Raw genomic sequence first — 26,093 nt, forward strand, 5'->3', positions numbered from 1 at the left:
ATATGGTATATTTTTTTGGAGATGGTCTTTTAACGATGTAGAGAGAAGAGGATTTTTTGAACCCCCTTCACACCAATATTTATGGTACAAAAGGGATATCTAATAGGCCACCCATAAATGTGTATGACTTAAGCTCTTTTCTAGGATATATGAACTTTTATAGAAGATTTGTTTATATGTTTGTCGCAAAGGCTTTATTGTTAAATGAATTGACCCAAAAAGGTGTTAGGTTTATGTGGTCTCTCGTATGTTAAGCAACATTTCAATCTTTGAATACAACTATTAGCACAAAACTAGTACTTCGCCAACCAAATTGGGATGTAATTTTCCATTTGCATATTGATGCCTCAAGGATGGCGATGGTGAGATTTTAGCTCAACCAGATGGCCAAATTGATTATCCAGTGTACTTTTCCAGTCAAAGGTTCAACAAAGCAGAGCAAGGATATTCAACTACAGAGAGGGTAGCACTAGGAATGTCTTCATTGCTACTAAGTTCAGACACTATTTGCTAGGAAAATCATTCCACTTTATTGTAGATCATCAAGCTCTATTTTATCTATTGGGTGTAGGCCAAGTAGCCATGGAAACCACCCCATATTTATTTTTCTCTCTAATGAATATAGGAAGAGAAAGTGAGAGTTGACCATAACTCTCACTTCCTACTCCACTAACCCAAAATCTGGTGTGTCTGCTTCATCCCTTCCCCCTTCTCTTATTCCCTCTCTTGCACTCACCGCACGGATCCACTCATACAACTGGTATCATCAGAGTGCGGGAAGATCCCGACTACACTTTGCGCGTGCAAGCCTTCTAGTCGAGAAGGGAATCAAGAGAGATTTTGGAAGCTCCGCATAGAGAAATCAAAAGATTGAGTGTCGAGCTGCAAATCCAAGCATCATAAGGTCGCAGTAGAAGGAATCGAGCGAGGAGAGCATCGGAGCAAAGCAACCCTTATCAAAAGCTTGAAGTATCGACTGTGAGAACGACAAATCGATTGGAAGCTATGGAGGTAGAACTCGAAGTCAAAGGCAAGCTTGGGCAATGAAGTCGAAGAATTTTTCAAGCTCTGCAAATTGAAGTCGAGCAGGGGAGCTTAATGCAAATCGAAGTTAATTGAGAGCCTTGGTGCAGCGCTGTGCAGTTGAGGCTTATGAAGCGGTGCATGTTGCCGAGAAGAGTTGAGTGTTGACAACCATCGCAAGGATTGGGAAGGAAATCAGAGCATTGCAAGCATAGATAGGCCTTGAAGGCTTGAAAGCCTCTCGGGTTGTAGATAATGAATAGACTCGGGGAGCTCCAAATCAAAGCAACACAAGCTTGGGGCAGCGAAAGCAACCAAATCCAGCTTGCCAAATTTGAGCAGCTCTTGGGCACCAGATTCGAACAAAGCTCTTATATGGTGTGTGGTTGCTCTCTCTCTCTCTCTCTCTCACACACACACACACATGTACACCCAACATGCAAGCAAATCGAGCTGTCTTCACTTCCCTGTCGCTCGTTAGTTTGCAACATATTTTTTTGTCAAAGACTTTAAAAGAAATTTTTTCTTTGTGTGCAAGGTTTCAATCCCACCAAGTCCTCGACCAACCAGGCCCCGGCTCCCCCGCTCACACACATCCTTAAAGAGACCCTTAAGTTATCGGCATCGGAGTAGAGATAGAGATAGAGAACAATTCTCTCACCGTGGGAAAGCTTGAGAGATAAACCAAAACAGAGCAATAGAAATTGAGAGAGAGATTCTCTCGTCGCTACAAAGCTTGAGAGATTTGAGTGAGCGAGTGAGAGAATGAGAGCGAGCATGCTCTCGGGTACATAGCTCGGCTCGATTTTCAAGCATGGACGACCTTGACATCGATGAGGGAGGCCTCGAAATCAACATCTTTGACTTCTTGACAATAATGGCATACCGGTAGAGCAAGACAGTGTCATCGACGAGCGCTTCCATCCCGGTGGCGGAAGGAGCCATGGACTTCATTTTTTGGCATTGACTTCATCGACGATTTTAATCATGGCATGCACGAGTGAGGTACCTTTGTCATAGAGGAAAAATGGCCGGCATCCGCATCGAGTACATTTTCCTCCGATGGCGGAAATGGACACCGACGTTCCTAGTCTACATCGACACGCAATTTTACAGGGGACTTTCGAGCCCACATTGACCACTTTTTTTGTGGTCTCTTGCCTGAGCGCACTGCTCGGAGGCGGAGTTGTCAACATTGATATCATAGGTGGTGTACGCATTGGAAACCCGACCGATGGAAATTTCTCGGTTGAGGCATAGACTTGGGCTACATCCATACAAGTGGTGTCTTCACAGTGGTTGCAGTTTTATGTTGTTTGCTCTTTTGAGAGCTTGATCCCAATAGGGATTTTGTCACTTGTAAAATCTATGTACGCATGTTGCGGATACTGCCTATGCATGTTTTTTTTTGTGGAGCCATATTTGGCTAGTCTTGGCAGTTTTTCCCGACCATTTCTGAGACTCAGTTTTAAAAGAGCCCTTTCTGAGGCTGTGGTTAGTGTCTTTGAGTCTCCGTAGCCTATTGGAAGGACTAGTGTGAGGTTTTTTTTGAGCTACAATATTCTCGAATGTTAAGATACCTTCGGTGAAGCAGGTGGCTGGAGTTCCCCACTACGTTTCCTCGCCCTAGGAGATGTATCTTATGGGATTTTATGCCTGACGCCGTGTATGGAAGTCTATTGATGGTGACAATGAAAGTTTTTTACACGCCCTGTTAGTGCAGTTGGCATATTTTGACTCCTCATACATAGGAGACTCTGCCAAATTTTTCTTGCGAGTTGTGACTAGCATTGTTGGTACTTTTGGGCCTATTTCGGTTGAGATTTTACTCCCGGTACAAAGTTTACTCTACCCAAATTTTTGCAGCTTCTTGCCATAGTTTGGCATCTCTCAGACCCTCTTGTCAGTGATGGCTTCTTCTTCAAAAAAGGAGGAGTATTTCATTCGCAAGTTTGATGGTAGCAACTTCACCATGTGGAAAGAGCGCATGAAGGATGTTTCGATTAACAAAGGTCTATCAAAATCGTAGAAAGAGCGTGCAGGGAATGATGGCTATATGCAAGCTTAGTGGGAGATTTTGGATGCGAAAACCATGGCTACGATACGTCTACATCTAGCCGAGTTAGTGTTCTTCACTATCATAGGGAAGACGACAGCCAATGATCTATGGGATAGCTTTTGTTTAGCATGGGAGAGTAAAAGGGTATCCAACAAAGTTTTTCTTATGAAAAAGCTTATGAAGCTCAGCATGAAAGAAGGTAGCACAATTTGTGGAGACTTAAATGAGTTGAACTCCTTGTTTAGTCGGTTGACATCTCAGGGCTTTAGTGAGTTTGACGACGAACTCAAGTCTATATTCCTGTTAAATATTTTTCATAGCCATTAGCAATTCAGCTCTAAATGGCAAGTTAGTGTTTAATGAGGTCACGAATGTGTTGCTCACTGAAGAGATTCAATGTAAATCTCTTGAATGTGTCAATCATGGAGATGCATATATGGATGGCAGTTCAACAAAGCAAAGAGGCTGTGACAAGAACAAGAACAAAAGAAACAGTAGAAAGTAAAATTCTCGAAGTCCAAGCAGAAACAAGAACTCTAGTAAAGAGCGTAGTGCCAAAAATGTTGAGCGCTACTATTGCCACAAAAAGTGTCATTATAAAAAGGATTGTCACAGTTTCCTAAGAGACCAAAAAAACATGCAAAAGATAAGTCTGACAAAGACAAAAGTAGGGTAAAGATTGAGGAGAGCAATGTGGTTGAGTCTCCCATGCCTACCATTGGAGTAGAGGATGCTCCTTCTCCACTGACGAATGTTATGCCATCAGTGATTCATGCAGAGGTGATAGCAGATCCCTAAGATGCTCTCATTTTCACTTCGGATTCACACCGCATAGAGATTGGTTTTTCACTTATGTGTCCATGCAAGGCATAGTCAAGCTTGTTTATTCCTATAAGCTTGACATTATTGGCATTGGTGATGTAAGCTTCAGATGCATAATAGCACTACTTTTGTGATGCAAAATGTCAGACATGTGCCCAAGCTTACAAAGAGTTTGCTTTCTATAGGGCAATCGTATGACCTTGGTAATTGGATTACACTACAATATTTGGTAATTATCCTTGGCTGGTCTGCAAGAACAACCTTGTTATGATGAAAGGTCGTAGAAACGGATCCGTGTACTATATGTTTGTATCAAGTGTCAATGGACACTCTATTTATGTTGCTGAGCTGCCGTCAATTGAGTTGTGGCATAGCCGGCTAGGGCATATTAGCCAAAAGGGAATGAAAACACTTCAATGTTTTGTCTACTTACCTATGTCAGCTTACACGGATTTTCCATCGTGTGAGCATTGTCTATATAGCAAATAGACTAGGTTGACACGTTCTCCATTGAACAAGAAACTAGGAAAACCCCTAGACTTAGTGCACAGTGATTTGTGTGGTCCAAAGCTACATAAGGCTCTAGGGGGGGCAAACTACTTTCTCACGTTCATAGATGATTCTACTAGAAAGGTGTTAAGCATAAGGAAGGAGTATTTTCTACATTCCAAAAATTCCTCGCCATGGTTGAGAACCAATCAGGGAATAAGCTCAAAGCTTTTTACACGGTCAATGGTGGAGAATATGTCTCCACAGAGTTCAAGGATTTTTTCAATCAAAGAGGCATTCATAGGTAGTTTACTGCTCCATACACACCTGCTCAGAATGGGATAACTAAAAGAATGAATCGCATGATTCAAGAGCGATTTATCTCTATGATTTCTATGGCAAAAATTACTTTAGAATTTTGGGGGGGAAACTGTTCTAACTGCAATGCACATTATCAATAGGTCACCTAGCTCTCCTTTGAATTTCAAGATTCTAGAGGAATTGTGGACTGGGAAAACACCCAGCTATGAGCATTTACACGTGTTTGGAAGTGAGGCATATGGACACGTGCCCAAAGAACTTTGTCGCAAGTTAGATCCCAAGTCACACAAATGCAATTTTATTGGCTATGGTGCAGGTGGAAAGATGGGCTATCATCTTTGGCACCCAGAATCCCGCAAAGTCATTCATAACTCACATGTCATTTTCAATGAATCAAAGATGCACAAGAAGCCCATTAAAGAAATTGAGAACAGACGCGTTCGATTTGAGGATGTAGCCTCTGAACCAACTCAATTTAGTAGTGATGCACCTAACCCTCAAGCCCAAGATACTACTATCGCTCTAGAGAGAGTAAAGTCCAGTAGTCAGGCACTGATACGCTCTGCAAGAGTGTCACGTGCGCCTGACCAGTTTGAGCCGGGTATACACCACATTTTTGGTCAATGATGCTGGAGAGCCAACCTGCTACAAAGAAGCTATACAGATGGATGATAACGTTAAGTGAGACCAGGCTATGCAATCAGAATACCATTTGATTGTGGCTAATGAGACATTGGATTTGGTTGAACTACCAAAGGGCAAACATGCTTTACCTTGCAAGTGGGTATACAAGAAGAAGTATACAGCGGAGTCTCGTCTAGTTTCCAAGGGCTTCAAGTAGCAAAAAGGTGTAAATTTTGACGATATTTTCTCCAATACTCAAGATGACTACACTTTGTACCGTGTTTGGCTTGGTTGCTATCCAAGACATGGAACTTGTCCAAATGGACGTGAAAACACCATTTCTTCACAGGGATCTAGATGAAGATGTCTACATGAAACAACCAGAGGGTTTTGTATGTGAAACTCAAAAGCCAAAACGATGGCAGAATTAGTTTGTAGACTTAAAAAGGCACTCTATGGCTTCAAGTAAGGTTCAAGGAAGTGGTACCAGAAGTTTGACAAATTCATGTAGTCTCAGGGTTACATAAGGAATCAAGAGGATCATTGATTATACACAAGAAAGTTAAATGATAGTTCTTTAATCATCTTGATCTTGTATGTAGATGATATGCTCATTGCAGGGAAATCAATTGATGAGATCAATCAATTGAACGAGATGATAAGCACTTAATTTTCCATGAAAGACTTGGGAAATGCCAATCACTTTCTTGGTATGCGCATCAAGAGAGATAGGCAACTGGAATTCTTGAATTGTCTCAAGAAAAGTACATCCACAAGGTCTTGCAACATTTTAGTATGCAGGGGGGGGAAGTCATTGAGTACCCCAATGCAAGCATACTTAAAACTTGGCAAGGAAGATTCTCCCAAGATAGATGTTGAGAAAGAGGAAATGGCAAAAGTGTCATATTCTTTAGCAGTTGGTAGTTTGATGTACGCTATGGTAGCCACAAGACCAGACATTGCACATGTAGTGGGAGTGGTTAGTAGGTACATGTCAAACCCTGGCAAGAAGCATTGGGAAATAGTGAAGAAAATCCTCAGATATCTGAAGGGTACAGCTAGCAAGTGTTTACGCTTCGAAAACATCAATGCATCTATTCTGGGTTACACGGATGCGGATTATGCGAGTTGTGTGGATAATAGAAGATCCACATCTACCTATGTGTTCATGTTTGTTGGAGCGGCTATCTCTTGGAGATCGTGTCTCCAAGACTGCATGTCTTCATCTACCACTGAGGCATAGTATGTTGCTGCGTCTGATGCCAGCAAGGAAGCCAAATGGTTAGCTCATCTAGTGGGAGATTTGGGCATTCATGAGGTTCCAGTATTGCATTGTGATAGTCAAAGTTCCATTGCTTTGGCAAAGAATCCGGTGTTTCATTCAAGTCAAAACACATAGAGGTCAGATGACATGTCATACGAGATGTATTGGCTGGCAAGCGCCTTAAGCTTTTAAGCTTGTCAAGGTTCACACTGACGACAACCCCATAGATGCTCTCACAAAGAGCCTAGCCTGGAAGCGGTTTACACACTGTATAGAGCTTATGGGTGTAGGATGAAGCCTAGGTGATGCTTCATCGACTTTGTATAGACTAAGATACTTATGCCACTATTGGCCACCCTGACCTTCAAGTGGGAGGTTGTTGGGGTGTAGGCCAGGTGGCTATGGGAACCAACCCATATTTACTTTTTCTCTCTAATGAATATAGGGAGAGAAAGTAAGAGTTGACCATAACTCTCACTTCTTACTCCACTAACCCAAACTCTGCTTTGTCTGCTTCATCCGCGTCCCCCTTCTCTCCTTTCCTCTCTTGCACTCCCCACACGAGTCCGCTCCTACAATATCTGATTAGCAAGGTCTTCATCTAAGGGAGATTGATCAGATGAATTGATGTTTCTTCTAGTTTGAGTTTAGGGTCTATCACAAGCCTGATAAGACTCATTGTGGTGCGGATTTTCTATCCAAAAATACTAAAGGCATCTCATCAATGTCATTAAGAGACGAGTCAATAGTTGCTGAGTTATTTCAAACTACAACCAGTAAAAAACCAGATATAGAATGGCAAGAAGTTTATGATTTCTTGTATTGTGGGGGTTTACCAATGGTGGTTTACCAAAGAACTAGTCTCAGTCTAGTAAGAAGGCGTTCATCCTTTGAAGATTACTATTATTTTTGTACTTCTCCACTAATATCAATCACAAAGATACTACATACTAGTCTACGGTGGCAAAGTAAGATGCCATATATTCGAGCCTTTTGCAAAACATGTAATATTTTCCAGAGAATGGGAAGACCTCATTGCAGTAGCTATGTTCCCATTGACCACCATTCAATCTTTAGAGGTATTTTTGAAGTGGGGATTAGATTTTATGGGCCCTTTCAAGAAGGTCATACCCATGAAGAACAAAGTACATAGTCATGACAACATGCTATGTAAGTAAATCGGTTGAATCCAATGCCCTCCTAAACAACACAGCGAAGTCCACACTTCGGTTCATTTATGAACATATCATTTGCTATTATGGATGCCCTCTGGAAATAGTCTCAAACAAGGGAACTCACTTTATCAATGACACTATTCACATCTTGATTGAGATATTCTCCATGAAGCATCACAAATCAACACCTTACTATCATAGATGCAATGGATAGGCTAAGAGTAGTAACAAGACTATAAAGACCATTCTAACTAAAGAAAGAGCCTTACAAATTTAAATGAGAATCTTTAGACTACATTATGGGCGTACATAATAGCCTGCAAGGTCATTATTGGAATGACATCATTCAGAATGATTTATGGAACAGAGGTTGGTCCCATTGGAATTTGTAGTTCCTCGCCCAAAGTTGCAGCTAAACATGATATGGATTATTATAACTCTAACCTAAAAAAAATGATTGAACAATTTATTGAAGATTGACGAGATCAAACAAAGGGCAATGCTAGAACAGGAGGTAGTTTAGCAAGTTGAAAGTGCGTGAATTTCAAAATGGGGATTTAGGTCTACTATATCTAAGTTAGGGCCCAAGAAACCCAATTTAAAGATTGCATAGTCTTGATCGTATGAGGTTCGCTAGGTCTTTTTCCATGATATAGTAAGACTTAAGGACTTGTCTAGATTAATGTTGCCTAGTGTTTATAATGGGTCAAAGGTCAAGCTACATTACTGTGCCCCAGAGAAACTTCCAGCACAAGCCACTGATCCATGCAACTCATATGCTTATGAAATTCCACCAACTCAACTTATTTTTGGTAAGATTGGATCTCAATTAGGGCAACTAGAGTTTTCAGACCAGATATTCTGGAATCTATCAAACATATGTTTCAACAACTAGTCACTTTGAAGACAACGAGATATTTAGACACTATTTTGGTAAGATTGGATATAAATTAGGGCGACTAGAGTTTTAAGACTTCAGACATTCTGGAACCTATCAAACATATGTTTCAATAACCAATCACTTTGAAGACAATCCAGATATTCTGCCACTATTTGAAGTAACCAATGGTACTTGGCAGTGCATTGAATGTTGAATCTCTTGGGGAAATAAAACCACGATCATGAGAAGTAACCATGACTATTTGAAGTAACCAATGGTACTTGGCATTGAATATTGAATCTCTTGGGGAAATAAAACCATGATCATGGGAAGGATCAGCCAATGCATGTATGCCACGTCAATAAAAAATGTTCTTCTACCAAGGCACGAACAGAGTGGGGCATTCATGGCTCAAATTAAAACCATGGTGATTAATATTGGGGGATTAGTTTTGAGCGAGTTATGTATTCCAAATATTTCTCAACTCACCAAATCTATTAAAAAAAAAGCTCGCTCCAAAAAGCTTGCCTTAAATAGATTTTTTAGAGCAAGGTTTTTTTCCTCTCCCTCTCTGTCTCTCCCCCCATCTCCCCTCCCTTTATCTCCTCTCTCTCACTCCCCTTCTGTCTCCCGCTACCTCTCCTACCTCTATTTCTCTCTCTCCCACTCCTTCTCTCTCTCTCTCTCTCTCTCTCTCTCTCTCTCTCTCTCTCTCTCTCTCTCTCTCTATCCCCTCCCCCTTTTTATGTACGTCCCTCTCCTTCTCTCTCTATCTCCATCTCTTCCTTCCTCTTTTTCCTCTCTCTCTCTCTCTCTCTCTCTCTCTCTCTCTCTCTCTCTCTCTCCCCCTTCTATCTCTCCCTCTTTTGTGGTGCGTACATGCACCACTTAGAGCCGATCGACTGATGGAGATTCCATGGGTGGCCCGCCTCTATATTGTCTGCATCTTCAATGGCTCAAATTGGAGAACCATTACAACTATCGACAGAAAGATTAGAAGAACGCCCGTGGCAATCGTTCTCGTTTGAAGATGTTCATTGCATGAACTGAAACCCCATCCACACATCCTACCTTGATCTCACGTGTGCTATTCCCTCCATCTTCAATCGCCATGCTCGGATTGTATGTGCACAAGTCAATGGTGCATTTGGTCAGTGCAATTACTGAATGCTCACCTCACCTTGATGGCGCATGTGTGGAGTGTATCTATCTCAATCTCTTTCTCTCTCCCTCTTCCCCCCCCCCCCCCCCCCTCTCTCTCTCTCTCTAACCCTACTTTAAGTATCCAAATGTTGAGACACTAAGCACCGATTCCCCAAAGGACCTTATATAGAACAAACTTGGTGTACTTCACATGATATTTCAATGTTCTAATCAATAAACTCACACTTACGTTTGCTTTTCTTTTCCAAAAATGGCTTCCTGTTTGAAGAGGCCTTCCAAATTCAACAACCCACCCCTAATAGCACAAAACATTGCAAGGGCAAACATAGGCAAGGCATAGCCATCACCATTCTTACCACCCATAGTGTATATGTACCATAACAATGTGGACATCCCACATGCACTAACTTGCATCAAGCCAAAGACAACAAAAATTGCCCCAATTACACACACACACAACTACCAACAATTACCGCCATTTTGGCCACAGAACTCTTCATTCATTTTGTATTCCATTGTCATTCTCATATCTTTTAGCAAAGTATTTCAACTAGGAAAAGCGAAAGACTCATTATCTGCTACAATCCCCTCCAGCTTTCTAAACATGGAGCCTAGCTAAAGAAGAGCTTTCCAATCAAGGCTAGAAAAACATTTTTCCTAACGCGTGAAAATAAGGGCATACTTGAAATTCTTCCGATATTTAGGTGAAAATTTGAAGCTTTTGCCAATAGTTACACTAAAACTTGTGTAAATTTCTCGGTTTTCTTAGAGGTAAGCCCAAAATCTAACCGAGATTTTACAATTTTAGCAAGTTAAAACCCATTAATCCCCAATTTTTTTAAACATTGTTCGCAATGATCTGATCACCGTCATTTGGGAGGAGGTGAGTAGCCACAACTTCCACTTGGACTCAAGCCGGGTAAGGTATACCAAAATGGGGAACGATAAGAGGATGATGAGAAAGTAGAATTGAGACACACAATGCCACCATCCCCAGCCATCTTAATTCTTCACCTCTCCATTTCCAACATATGTCAAGTCACCTCTCTCTCTCTCTCTGAGAGAGAGAGAGAGAGAGAGAGAGAGAGAGAGAGAGAGAGAGAGAGAGAGAGAGAGAGAGAGAGAGAGATAGAGATAGAGAGAGAGAGAGTGAGAGTCACCTCTCCATTTCTCTATCTCTCTCTCTCTCTCTCGAAGAGAGAGAGAGAGAGAGAGGTGACTTGACATATGTTGGAAAGAGAGAGAGAGTGAGAGTCACCTCTCCATTTCCAACATATGTCAAGTCACCTCTCTCTCTCTCTCTCTCTCTTCGAGAGAGAGAGAGAGATAGAGAGAGAGAGTGTGTGTGTGTGTGTGATATATATATATATATATATATATATATATATATATATATATATATATATATAGAGAGAGAGAGAGAGAGAGAGAGAGAGAGAGAGACGGGAGTTGAGCTCTCCCTGTAGCTCTGTGAGCGATGATGGCTACACACATTTTTCTTTGCAGGGATGGACTATGGGCTTCCATCATAACATGTCATGCTACTACGCATCCCCGCCATTATTGCCCTGCTCCCTGCTCACCTTGTGCATCCATCTTCGATCAGCGCTTCTCTTATGCCACACGTAGTGCATTGATGATAGTAGTTACTTGGTCATTTTGAGTAGGAGGAATGTGAACCGCTTTCACTATCTATCAAGGAGAGGTTCCAATGATGCCAAGGCTACTGACGTGTGGATGGCTAGTTCATCTAGGTTGCCACCCAGTAAGCAACTGTTTCATCTCTCCTACAAGCCACCCCGTAGGTGCCTATTCACATCTCCATAGAGGTTATATAAGGAAGCGCCAGGTGGTGCATCTAGTCGGAGCAACGATTAGGTAAACCATAGCAGCACATGGCATAGATCCTCCCTTCTTATCGCTTCCCTTCGGAGACCCGACATTCTTTGTAATAAGCCAGTTATGGTGACCTTAATAAGATATGCAATCTGCACTACTTTCTTCTTCTCTCTCTCTCTCTCTCTCTCTCTCTCTCTCTCTCTCTCTCATTGTTCAAACATTAAGGTTCCTGTCATGCCTTCGTATATAAGTGACATGGGCGATCAATAGTAGGGGTGACATTAGGGATGTTCAATCGCCGCCGCGCGTCCAAGGGGGCATACCGGAGCGTTTCTAATTTTATTGGCTAGAATCTTCCAAGATTCCCTTTGAATGATGCAGTCTCCAAAATTCCTATGCTTAAGCAAGATCAAACTCATGACCTATAGCTTCGAGTAGGGTTCGTTGAGCCAAACCGACTCGCCACGAAGGCTCTTGTGCATATATTCCTATGAGCAATATTTATTTTTTTGGAAAAAAACTTATCAACTTGCTATGTCATGAACCCTCCCCTGCCACCTGGCTTGCGTACAAGAGTTGGGAGCCACCCTGGCTGACTTCGCCCCTAACTTCCTCCTTCCCTACCACACCCCTGCTGCTTTGTGCTCATCGCCTCATGCACCATTGCCTTTGCAGACAAAGCATCTTCACAAGATTTTGCCTATTTCGTTTTTTTCTAAAAATCATAGTCACATACTAGTATTAAAGGCGCATTACTTCCAAGAAGATGCGCCAGGGGTTATGGCTAGGGTGTTCTCCTTGGGTAGTTTGGAGGACCAACCCATTCTTTGTTTCCCAATCACGGGTGCCACATGACATCATTTTTTGTCATTGATTCCTCTTTTTGTGTGTGTCACATGTAGTCAAGGCTCTCACACTACGGTTAAGAATCTGAAATAAGGGGCATTTCACACATGTGAAATCTTGGTGGAGATGACGGGCTCCAAAATTTTGAGGCTGGGACAGAAGAAGTCATTTTGAGTAGGAAGCTTGGTAATGAACAAATTGCCATCCCTTTCCTTGTAGAAAGTTAATACCCAAATGAAGACGATGAAGCTCAGCAGGAAGCAACAAAGGGTGAAGATCACAAGGAGTTTTAGAACTTTTCTCACGTAGAAAAACAAACCATTAATTTTGTCATTCACGCTTTAAGGTGTGAAAATGGATTTTTGCACATGTTTTGTGCCTTTCAAATGGGAAAAAAAGTACTCTTTAAAAAGATTATCACTTAAGCAACGACGGCACCATCATTGCTTAAGTGAGAAAAGAGAGAGTTTCACTCTTTAAAGGTTTGATATTTGTCTCTATCATCACTTTCAATGTTGAAAATTTTCCACGTTTCTCATGTTGAGAAAACTCCTAAAACTTGTTGTGGATTAGATTGAGGAAGAAGGCATGAATGCTTCACAGAGAGAGAGAGAGAGAGAGAGAGACAAAGAAAGGAGAGAGGGAGGGAAGAGAGAGAGAGCGAGAGGGATGACATATATATATATATATATATATATATATATATATATATATATATAGAGAGAGAGAGAGAGAGAGAGAGAGAGAGAGAGGTAAATAAAAAGGGAGAGGGGATAGAGGTAGAGAGAGAGCAAGAGAGAGAGAGAGAGAGAGAGATTGAAGGAGTGGGAGATAGAGACAAATAGAGATAGGTATAGGTAACAACAGACAAAAGGGAAGTGAGAGAGAGGAGATAGAGCGAGGAGAGAGTGAGAGAAAAAAAAGCTCGCTCCAAAAACTCTTTTAGGAGCGATATTTTTGGATCGAGCTTTTTTCCTAGATTTTGTCAATTGAGCAATATATGAAAAAATCTCACTCCAAAGCTCGCACTAAACCTCAACTCAGAATATCAGTGACCCTAATTTTCTATCATCATAAGACTCTACACAAACTTTCCATAGAGCGCTATTGTCGCAAGAGTTGCTACTTGCAATCATTGCATAGGAAATTGCCTCTGTCATCACACTACGTCCCTAGTGAAGCTGCTTAGGATATTTAATTTGATTGCTCTTGATATTTTAGTGAAAGCAATCTCTCTCTCTCTCTCTCTCTCTTGCTCGTTCTCTCTCACTCTCTCTCTCTCTCTCTCTCTCTCACACACACACACACACACACACAGTTCAATCAAGACATTGTGGCTCAATTTGACAATTAATTTTTTTAACTTAGATCTAAATTTTAATACATAGTCTTATCATTTTTACCTTTTTGATCTACCATAAAATCTATACATATTGTTATGTACAAATGATAAATGCACATAAGAGGCCCCACCATTAGTAGCTAGCACCACCATTACTCATGCACTCAAACTTGTAAACATAGAAAAAGTTCACTTTGAAGAATCATTTGTGAGTAAGGATAATAAATATGTGAGCTTTTTGTTATGCAGGAGGGAACCTTACTAGTAGTATAAATGGTATGTGCACGGATCGGAAAAGGTGCAACTATTTGTACCAATACATTGGAAGCGGGTCTATGTCAGATGCGCACTGCATACTATGTATGTATGTAAAGAGGAGACTTATGTACTGATTGATGGAGATGATGTTATTCATTTTGTTCTATGTATCTGATGACGATGAATATCATTGTTTGTCTGATTTTTGGTCTCTTGAACCTTACCTTTTGGCAATGAAATAATTCTTTGATGTTCATTACATTGTCTGAGGGTAACATTGGGACCACGATCAACCATGAATCGGTGGTACTTACGGAGTCGGGATTCATGACGCTGACCATTGAGGCATGGATGATACTATATTGTGGTGAACACGGTCTCGTGGTCCACCTCCACCAATCCTTCTTTTGCCATTGCAACAACACAAACTATTGTATTCCCGCATAACCCACGACACCACTCTGATGGAATCGGAAGACCCATGGGGGAAAGGGTGCTTGAAGAGGACCTGATCAAAGTTACAAACACATTTCCCAAGTAGACCCAGCCAAATTGGGTCGGTTTGTGGTCGAATGACGTAGATCCAAATCCACCCATGGGTACCTGCACACAACTCCTCCTCAGATTGGGATTATGAATCAAATGGTGTCCATCCTTCCAAACCGCTTTTGCTAACGTTAGTAGGATTGAGCCTTAGAGGGAGTGCAAAAACAATTTTGAATATTATACAAGCGATCGTTGTAGGTCAAGATCTTGGTGTGTATGGCTCCACCATTTCGAATCCCATTGCACCAATCGTAGGACCAAGTGTGGTTGCGAGATTCTCATCTAGAATTTCGGCCGTTACATTTGTTTCTACTTTGATTGGACCAACAATCTCCAGAGTTTCTTACATGGCAAGACAATGCGGTAAGCATCATGGTCTCAAATACAACAAATTTGCAAGAAAATCTAATGAAGATTGGGATTCACATTTTCGATCCTTTGAAAAGAGGTATGCACTATTGGATGGTAGTAGTGATGTGGTGCATAAGGAAGCAGTATTTAAAACCACCCTAAGCGAAAAGGCTTTGATCTGGCTTGTAAAATTTGGATTATCTCAAAAAAAAAAAGGATATTATTGCGGCGTTCCTAAAGAGATTTTATATGGAGAAAATAACTCCACAAATGCTAGAGCACCTGGGATTGTGCAAGTAGAAAAAATCTGATGTGGAAACTTTCACAATTTAACATGTTACTTTAGAGAGTGGGAACGACACATACTAGTGGAGGAGATGCTGAATTTGTATTATGTCCAAAGTTGTGGAAGAGTCTCTGAACTGCACTGGCTATAATTTACCTAAAAATGGTATCACTAGAAAGGGTTATGCTAGTAGCTGAGGTGGCGGAGGGATCCATAGGTGTTCCTCATTTAAATAAATTCAAGAAACAGTCATCAGCAGAAAGTGACTCGAAAGACGATACAGATAGTGAATCAGAAGAGGATGCGATCTTGGAAGAGGATGAAGATCCTCCTACAAGATTAGCAAAGACCAACGAAGCCAAAAAGAAGGCCGTGACGACGATGATAAGAAAGAGAAAAATCTTAGAACCGGACACCTCAAAATTACAATGTACCAAATGTCGGAATGAAGTTCATGCAACTAGCGATTGTACATCGACTAAACTTTGGTGAAATATTTGTCAAGTGAATAATCACAACACCAATCAATGCCGATATAATTCCCAAAACATGGCCAATTATTGACAAACACAACAAACCAAGCAGCTGAGTTAAGCAGCCAATTGTGGTACAAGTTTTGCAGTAAGGACACCAACATGAGACTTAACAAAATTATGCGGGTCCTACGAGGCTGACCAAATTTTTATCCACCTCAGCAAAAGCATTGCTCATTTTGTTTGGATGATGATCATTGGTGCAGTGAGAAGTAAGGAGGCTGCTGAGTACAAAAAAGCAAAGAAAGGAAAAGGGACCAGTACTCTTGACCCAGAGGAAGAAATAGCAAAAGAATCCAAAAAATATGATCGGTAAGTACACTTGATTACCTGCTTGAAAAAAGAAGTTCATCTGAGTCAGAAGGGAGTTTTCAAACCCGTTGTAGAGAATAATATAGATGTCTTACAAAATGCAGTGAAATAGACATAGAAAGAACCCGTACGGCTACCTCAAGTTCGTCCGGAGGAAAACCTAAGGGAAATTCTAGACTGGCATCCATAATCGCATCCGTACAAGTTGCCGATAGAAAATCCACTTCTAGCATGGAAGGAAAGATGGGATGTCGGAGTAACCTGTGATGCTCTAGCTGAAAAACCAATTAACACCGAACTTGAAAAGGGCCCGGTGAATGGAATTGTTCAGTCCAATATTTGGGAAGCTATGGTGCAGTTACATATTCAAATGAAGCTGGGGAATATGCTTAAATTGGTACATGTCTTCAAAGAGCAAATAATGAATCGACCGGAGGGGTCAACAATTGGTAAAATAATACTTACAGAGTTGAGTTGGCTGGTAGATGATCTATCCCTCATGATCATGATGTGGCGTCGCAATAACATCATAAAAAATGTATTGGTAGATGGTGACTCCGGAGTTACTATTATTACATGGAAAACCTTAAGAAGTATGGATGGTGAGAATTAGAACCGGTCCCGTTTTTTATTCTTATGGTGGATCATAGAAGGACCTGACCTTTCTTTGATAGGGGTAACTTTTGATATTAGGTTTTGTGGTGTCCTTTGAGGTGCTAGATCTTGAGGGGAGGCAAAAAATTTATTAAATATTGGTGGGCCGACCATGGTTGCGACAAGCCAAGGTGAAACAGAATTGGGTCAAGCATACATGACATACATAGAGGATCAAGGAAGGTACATGTTACCAAGAAACCAATTATGTCTGTAAAGAGAGCCAACCCATAGTGGTCAAACCAATAAATATGATGGGAGGATTGGCGGATGAAGAAGAAGCCAAATTCTTGCAAACAAATTAGGATTTGATGGCTATTTGTACGGTGGATGTTGAAGCAATCCAAAAGCATTATGCGGAGAATGTCTCAACTAGACCATGGTGGACAGAAACCGAGTTGAGTTCTTATAGTGATATTCCAGAATTGGTGGATGAGAGTAAATCATATCCCGAGATGATGGACTAGAAGGAGTTATTGCAGCAGGAACATGAATTTGAGAAGCAAATGAATGAGGTCTCGTGAGTGGAGGAGGATAAAATCCAAGAAGTAAATTTGAGGACATAGGACAAACCCAAACTTGTCAAGATTTATGCAGACCTGGAGGAATATTTTTGAACTAAGCTTATCAAGTTGATGGAGTTTATGGATATGTTCGCATGGGATTATGCGGATATGAAAGGCCTTGTTCCCCGATGTTACCAACATCACATCAATTTGAAGAAGGATGTGATTCCAACCAAGGAGGCCAGGTATCACATCAATCCAAACTATGCCAAGCAAGTCAAAGAGAAATTGGATAGGTTTTGAAAGTGTGATAAATTACCCCAATTGAAAATCCGGGGTGGATCTCACCAATTGTGGTGGTGCCAAAGAAAATGAAGACGTTATGGATCTGTGTTGATTACCAAAAGTTAAATGCAACTATGGTGTCAGATCCTTTTTCACGTTTATTCTTGGATTCTATGTTGGTTGACACGGATAGTCAGTAGATGTACTCATTTGCATATGAATATAGTGGGCACAATCAAGTCCAAACCGGACATCAACCAAAGACCACATTCATCACAACATGGAGAGTATTTGCATGTACGGTGATGTGATTTGGATTGAAGAATGTGCCCAATACTTTTTAAAGAAATATGAAACAGATATTTGGTCCATATCTCATTGTTTTTATGTGTATTTATTGGATTTTTAAATTTTATTTTTGGCGATGAATTGAAGCATTTACATCATTTACAAATTTGTTTCAAAAACTGTCAAGAAACGGGAGTGAATCTTAACCTTATCTTATGTGTGTTTGCGGTGGTGAGTAGAATGTTGTTGGGACATATCTAAAGGTGCCGTGGAAAGCGTGTGCGAATGCAAGTGCAAGTGCGAGAGTAGAGAGAGAGACCTACTATTGGGTGGAGCGCACAACAACGTTATCCTGTTGTTGCAGCTCCTTATTCTGTTGTATTCAAGAATAAGTGTATACATGGGTTAAGTTAGTAGATGAGTTAGTAGTAAGTGGGATGTCCGGCCAGTTGGATTGAATCCCAACAAACTCCCACTTGAAGGCCAACGCAGCCCAAGTGACCTAGTATGTTCAATCGTGAAGCAATATAGTGGCTAAGCCTTTCCTCAAAGCATCTGCTGCTCAAATCATCTGCTGGGTTGTCGTCAATGTGTACCTTGACCAAATCTCTAGGGGGGGCTAGCTATTTTGTGACATTCATAGATGACTCTACTCGAAAGGTGTGGGCATATTCTTTGAAACATAAGGATCAAGTTCTTCTTGTATTCTAGAAATTTTTGGCACTTGTTGAGAATCAATCAGGCAAGAAACTCAAGAGGTTGCGGACTGACAACGGTGGAGAGCATGTCTCCAAGGAGTTTGACAATTTCTGTGCTAAAAGGGGTATGAAAAGGCAGTTTACTGCACCATACACACCAGCTCAGAATGGAGTTGCTGAGCACATGAATTGTACGATTCAAGAAAGAGTCACAGCCATGCTTTCTATGGCAAATCTCACACAAGGCTTTTGGGCAGAAGCCGTCTTGACCACATTGCACATTATAAATTGTTCGCCTAGTACGCCATTGAACTATGAGATTCCAGAAGAGTTATGGTCTAAACATAAGCCCCACTATGACCATCTACATGTTTTTGGTTGTGAAGCTTATGCTCACGTGCCTGAACAATTTCAACAGAAGTTAGAGCCAAAGTCACACAAATGTATTTTCATTGGATATGGTGCAAATGGAGAGATGGGATATCATCTCTAGCACATGGAATCTCGTCGAGTCATTCGTAGTTCAGATGTGATCTTCAATGAGTCGAAGATGCATAAACAACCTATCAAGGAAATAGAGGTTCGGAGAGTCATTTTTGAGGATGTTGCCTCAGAGACAGTGAAATCAACTCAGCGCGCTAGTGATGTACCTCACACTAGCAAATGCTCTAGAGGGAGCGGATAGCAATGGTCAAGGAGTGAGCCGGTCTACTAGAGTCTCTCGTCCACCTGCACATTTTGAGCTAGGTCTTGATTACATCATGTTGACTGATTGCGGTGAGCCAAGCTGCTACCAAGAAGCCATGATGACGGATGATGTGGTGAAGTGTGAGCAGGAGAAGGCTATGGAATCTGAGTGTAACTTGATTCTGGCTAATGACACATGGGACTTGGTAGAACGAAAGCTTTACCTTGCAAATGGGTTACAAGAAGAAATTTACCTTAGGTGATCCAAATCCAAAGTACAAGGCTACACTTGTAGTCGAAGGGTTCAAACAACAAAAGGGAGTCGATTTTGATGAAATCTTCTCATGTGTGGTCAAGATGACAACGCTTAGAACTGTACTTGGTCTTATAGCAATTGAGGACATGGAACTTGTCCAAATGGATGTGAAGACATGATTTTTTTCACGGGGATCTCGATGAGGATGTTTACATGCAGCAGCCTGAAGGGTTTGTTCAGGCGAACGCATCTTGTGAGGAGCTAGTATGTAAGCTCAAAAAGGCACTTTATGGCTTAAATCAGGGTTCGAGGTAGTGGTATCATAAGTTTGATGCAGGTATGAGGTCTCAAGGATATAAAAGGAGCAAAGAGGATCACTACTTGTACACAAGAAAGCTAGATGATGGCTCGATGATCATTCTAGTTCTATATGTTGATGACATGCTTATAGCTGGGAAATCCATTGCGGAGATTGCCAACTTGAAGAAAACATTTAGCAACAATTTTGCAATAAAATATTTGGGGGATGCTACACACTTTCTTGGCATGTGAATCATAAGAGATCACAAACGTCATATTCTTGAGTTACCTCAGGAAACATACATTGAAAAAGTTTTGCAGTGTTTCAATATGCAGGGGGGGAAGCATTGAGTACCCTAATGCAGGCATTCTTGAAACTCAGCAAGGAAGATGCACCCAAATTTGATGCTGAGAGAGCAGAAATGGCTAAGGTACCATATTCTTCGGCTGTGGGCAGTCTCATGTATGCTATGGTGGCCACAGACCAGACATTGCTTTTGCAGTGGGGGTGGTGAGCCGATATATGGAAAATCTTGGTAGCAAGCATTGGGAAGCAGTGAAGCACATTCTTAGGTACCTCAAAGGTACGGTCGATAGGTGTTTACGCTTCGGGAAATGGTGATGCATCCATCGTGGGCTATGCAGATGCAGACTATGCGGGTTGTGTCGACAATAGGAGATCAACATCTGGCTATATTTTCATATTTGTTGGAGCAGCAGTATCTTGGAGGTCATGTCTTCAAGATTGTACGTCGTCTTCCACTATGGCAGTAGAGTACGTTGCATTGTCGGATGCAAATAAAGTGCTCTGATACCAGTTGAAGTTGCCGCGAGAAGCGTGTGCAAGTGCAAGTGCGAGAGCAGAGAGAGAGACCTATTGTTGGGTGGAGTGCACAACAACGTTATCCTGTTGTATTAAAGAATAAGTGTATACATGGGTTAAGTTAGTAGATGGGTTAGTAGTGAGTGGGATGTCTGGTTAGTTGGCCTAAATCCCAACAATATCATTTCCAAAGATGACATTGCACTAGATCCTAGCAAGATTACAACCATTATGCAGGTACCTCCACGTGATTCATTGAAGGCGACTGCGGTTTCTTGGCCAAGTTCAATGGCATGGCTGACACTTGTGATTTTTGGCCCATATTGTGGTACCATTGAATGCAATGGCACATGTGGACAAGATGGAATATAAGTGGACTGGCATACCGTCACCTTAAATTGATGCTGAAGTAAGCATTAGTTCTTTTATCTCCGAATTGCGAAAGGGACGTCGATGTTTGTGTGGATGCATTTGATATTGCAATTGAAAGTGTACTAATGCAAGAGACAGTTAATGGGTGGTTCATACCAATTTACTATGTTAGTAGATGACTTTTTGCAACGGAGAAGAACTATTTGATAACAAAAAGATAATGTCTAGGAATGGTGTACTTGGTGAAAAACTTAACACATTATTTGCTTGAAAATTTATTATTTTTTCATGTGGACCACTCATCATTATTGTTTTTGGTATGATAATAGAATTTGGCCAGAAGATTGTCCACATGGATGATTCTTCTACAGGGAATTGATTTTGAAGTGGTGCATCGACTTGGTGTGCAACATGTAGTTGTAGACTATTTAGCCTGATTGGATTCAGGGGAAGCACCCATCGATGTTGAAGATGAGTTATCGAACACACATTTTCTTAGAGCAAAAGCAGAGGAGGAAGATGTTATACATCCGGAATCTCTTCCTTGGATATGGTGTGAGGAGATGATGATTTTTCTACAGGGAGTGATGGAGATGATGTCTTATTGATTCTGTAGAGTGTATTTTATGATGATAAATATCACTATTGCTCTATGCTTTTTGGTCTCTTGAAACATACCTTTCGGCAATGAAGTAATTCTTTTTCTATTTCATTCATTATATTGTTCAAGGATAACATTGGTGACCACAATCAACCATGAATTGGTGGTACTTATGGAGTCAAGGTTTGTGGTGTTGACCATTAAGGCACAAAGGATGCTATGTTGTGCATAACACAGTCTCGTGGTTTACCTTCTCCAATCCTTCTTTTGACTTGGCAAAAGTGCGGAGTGCAAAAATCCCGCATAGCCCGAGACACCACTCTTGTAGAACCAGAAGATCCATGGGGGGAAGGGCACTTGAAGCGGCCTTGATCAAAGTTATAGACACATTTACCCAAGTAGACCCAACTGATCTTGGTTGGTTTTTGGTCGAACAATGTGGATTCGAGTCCACCCTTGAGTACCTATACATAGTTCCTTCTTCTATGGATCGGGCTTATGAATCAGATGGTGTTGGTCCTTCCAAATTTCTTTTGTCGATGTAAGTAGGATTGAGCCTTGGAGGGAGTGTGACAACAATTACAGGTATTGTACTAGTGATTGTTTTGCAAGTAAAGATCCCAGTGTGGGTGGCTCCACCATTCCGGATTCCATTGCATTGATTGGAAGACCAAATAAGGTTGCAAGATTTTCATCCGAGATTCTAGTGGTTTCAAATGTTCTTGTTCCGACTAGATCGGCAATCTCCAAAGTTTTTGGCATGGCAAGACCAGGCGGTAAGCATCATGGTCTAAAGTAAACCAAATTTGCAATAAAAAATTTGATAAATGATATGGATTCACGTGTTCGATTCTTTGAAAAGCAATATGCACTATTGGATGGTAGTAGTGATGTGGTGCATAAGGAAACAATATTTGAAATCACCCTGAGTGGAAACCTTTCAAAATGTCTTGCGAAATATCCAGTTGATTGTTGCAAAACTTTTTAGATATTGTTGCGGATTTTGTATGGAGAAAACAACTCCGAAAATGCTAGAACACTTACAATTATGCAAGCAAAAAATACCCAATGTGGAAACTTACACATCCAAGTTCTGCATGCTACTTCAAAGAGTAGGAATGGCATGTTCAACGGACGAGTTGCTAAATTAAAATTATATCCGTGGTTTGCAAAAGAATCTCTAAACCACACTTGCTACAATTGACCTAGAAACAATATCATTTGAAAGGGTTATGATGGCAGCTCAGGTGGCAAAGAGATTTTTAAGCGTTCCCTGTTTAAAGAAATCCAAGAAACAGTCAGCAAAAAGTGACTATACGAGCTTAAAAGAGGATGAAGGTCCTCTTGTACAATGAACAAAGACCAAGGAAGCCAAAAAAAATGCCTTCGAGTGGGACGGCGATAGAAAAGGGAAAAACCTCAGAAGCAAACGCCTCAAAATAACAATGTACCAAATATCGAAATGACGGCCATGATGTGCACTGAATAAACTTTGATGCAACATTTGTCAGATGAAGAATCAAACATCAGTCAATGCCGATATAATTCTCAGAATATGTCCAAATGGCAAACTCAACAAAACAAGCATCCGAGTCAAGCAGCCAATGTGGTACAAGTTCCACACAATAAGGACAAGAGAAGGAGACCGAACAAAATTGTGCGGGCCTTGCAAACCAAGGACATTGATTTGGAGGCCGTGATGGCTATGGTTGACAAGAAAGTCAATCAATTTTTTATCCATTAAGGCTAAATAATTTCTCATTCTATCTGGATGATAATCATTGGCGCAACAAGTGTAAAGAGGCTACGGAGTATGATCGCAAGAAAGCAACGAAAGAAAAAAGGTCAGTACAAACATGGTGTCCATTGAAATAATAACAACAGAGGAAGAAAAGAAGTTCATCCAAGTCAGAAGGAAATTTTTAACCCGCTATAGAGGATCAGATAGCTATCTTATAAAATGCAGTAAAATGTACGGAGAAAGAACCCATACTGCTACCTCAACAAGTTCGTTCGGGGGAAAGTTAAGGGAAATCTTGGACTGGCAGTCACAAGCGCATCCGTACATGTTTTCGATAAGAAATCCACCGCAATCAAGGAAAGAAAGACTGTGTATCAGAGTAACCTGTGACGTTCCAGTTGAAGAACCAATTAACACCAAACTTGGGAAGGATGCGATGAATGGAAATTTTGAGTCCGATATTTGGAAAGATATGGTGCAGTTACCTATTTAGATCAAGTTGAGAACTATGCTTCAAATGGTACCCGGCTTCAAAGGACAATTAATAAATCCAACAATAACATAACACTGGCAGAGTTGAGTCCTCTGGCAGATGATCGAGCCTCGTTGATCACAATGTGGCATCGGGATAGTAGCATAAAAAATGTAATGTATATGGAGATTTCGAAGTTAATATTATTACATAGAAAACTTGTAATAAGTATGGATGGCAAGAATTGGAATCTGTCCCGTTCTTTGTTCATATGGTAGATTAGAAGGGTCCGAACTCGCTGCATATTGATAGGGGTAACTTTTTATATTGGGGAAATACTTTTTGCGGTGTCCTTTGTGGTGCTGGATCTTCAGAGTATGCAAGAAAATTATGAGATGTTGGGCCGGCCATGGTTGCGACAAGCCCAAGTGAAACAGAATTGGGCCAAGCATACATTAAGCATACGAAGAGGATCAAGTTCCATATCAACAAGACAATCATGTTTATGAAGACATCCAACCCATTGTGGCCGAACCAATAAATATGATGGAAGGATTGACGAATTAAGAAGAAGCAATTCAAAAGCATTATGTGGAGAATGTCCCAACAAGACCATGGTGGATAGAAACCGTGTTGAGTTCTAACAATGATGTTCTAGAATTGGTCGATGAGAGAAAATCAACTTGAAGGAGTTATTGCAATAAGAATGTTGGTGCAGCCTATGTGTATCAATCATAGAAGAGGGCACAAGCAGGTATATACAGGCTAGCAGGTGCAAGCAATAGGGGTGTTGTGGAAGCCCTGGGCTATAGAGAGGCATTCTGATTGTGTGTTGGGTGTGTTCCCCTTTCCCTCTTTCCATCTTCTGGTGCCCCCACTGAGGATCGCACTGATGCTCTTGTTTGAAGTTAGAAGCGGTGTTTGAAGGCGCCAGACGGGTGGTGCTTTGTCAAGGGAAATGTAATTTTGTCATATTTAAAGTTGGTAGAGATGGTGGGGCCAAGCATTGGCCCCATTTTCACAGGTGTTGAAGACCCTGAAGACTGGGTAACAGATTTTGACCTATGGATGGTATCAATGCATATGGTGACAGATGCAGAAAAGTTACCGACGGTGCCGCTGCTGATGTGCAGATGGGCAAAGGTATGACTTGATGGTCTAAAGAGTGGTGGTTGAGGTTCATGGCAAGAGCTGCAGAATATATTTTTTGGGCAGTTGCTACGAGTGAGTTTGGTGCGGATAGCTATGATGATACGGTGTATGTGGCCAAAGTGAAGAGTAGAAAGGTGAAGCAGAAGTTCGAGTTGGACTTGCTGAAGCCTACGGATTATGTGCTTGTTGCGGTGACAGTGTATCCTATGGTTCAACCAAAGATGGTGCCATTTGTTCAAAGTGTGGAGCCTGTTGAGGTAAGGCCAATGGTCAATTATGCTCCTTGGAAGTTTCTAGTTTGTAATGTGCCTATGCCGATGGTGGACAAGCTTGTCAACGAGGATGAACATTCTGTGGAAGAGAACATGTATATTGAAGACCTAGCCGCTTAGTGTACTCACCGACTTGCTTGAATCATTGTCTTTGGAATTTGCAAGCTTTTCATGCCTTTGATTAGAGGTGTGTCTTAAAAGCCTTGCTTTTCAATAGATTTTTATGGTTGTGCTAGCCTCCTTAACTTCTTGGAGGCACAAATTCTAAAGATTGTAAAATATGTAACGTGTTAGTATTTTTGCACAAGCTGTGCTCGTGAATCGCCTCGTACGGAGTCGTGCTCCTTAGTCAAAACATGACCAATGTACTGTGGCCCATCTTATGGCATGGTCGTACTAGACTGAGTTAGAGAGAATTGACCCTGCCGATCCTCGACCTTGTCAAGGATACATTATCCTAAACCTTGTCGAGTAGGATACCGTATTGGAAGCATAAAAATACCTAGAATAATTTCACGGACAAAGCATTCCTAGGTTTCTCAATACTCATTTGTATGGAATCGTTATTGATTACCCTTTAAAACCCGTCAAATCTTGCTTGTCGACAATGGGCTGATCATGATTTTTTTTTACTGCATCTAGTTCAAAAAAACTTATTTGGGAGACTTGCCCTTGCAAAAGTCAAATCCAAAATTCCGAGATAAGTAGAGAGATATCTTTGCCTGCTTCTTGAACAACCAAGAGCCATCCATGCCGAGCATCTTGCACTCTTCATCTCTAGCAACAGATCTTGCCTTTGCCTCATCAAAGCTGTGTATGTTCGTTGTGTTTGGAAAGCTCTTGTGAGTTCCA

At 41.2% G+C, this 26,093-nt stretch overlaps 1 pseudogene; it reads right to left on the reverse strand.

The window, feature by feature from the left end:
• Nucleotides 1-10,046: 10,046 nt before the first annotated feature.
• LOC147452477 (uncharacterized) lies at nucleotides 10,047-11,417 on the reverse strand (annotated as a pseudogene).
• Between the last annotated feature and the right edge of the window lie 14,676 nt (nucleotides 11,418-26,093).

Source organism: Adiantum capillus-veneris, chromosome 8 (assembly GCF_014529385.1).
Source record: "Adiantum capillus-veneris isolate H3 chromosome 8, ASM1452938v2, whole genome shotgun sequence".
In the NCBI taxonomy this organism is placed as follows: domain Eukaryota; kingdom Viridiplantae; phylum Streptophyta; class Polypodiopsida; order Polypodiales; family Pteridaceae; genus Adiantum; species Adiantum capillus-veneris.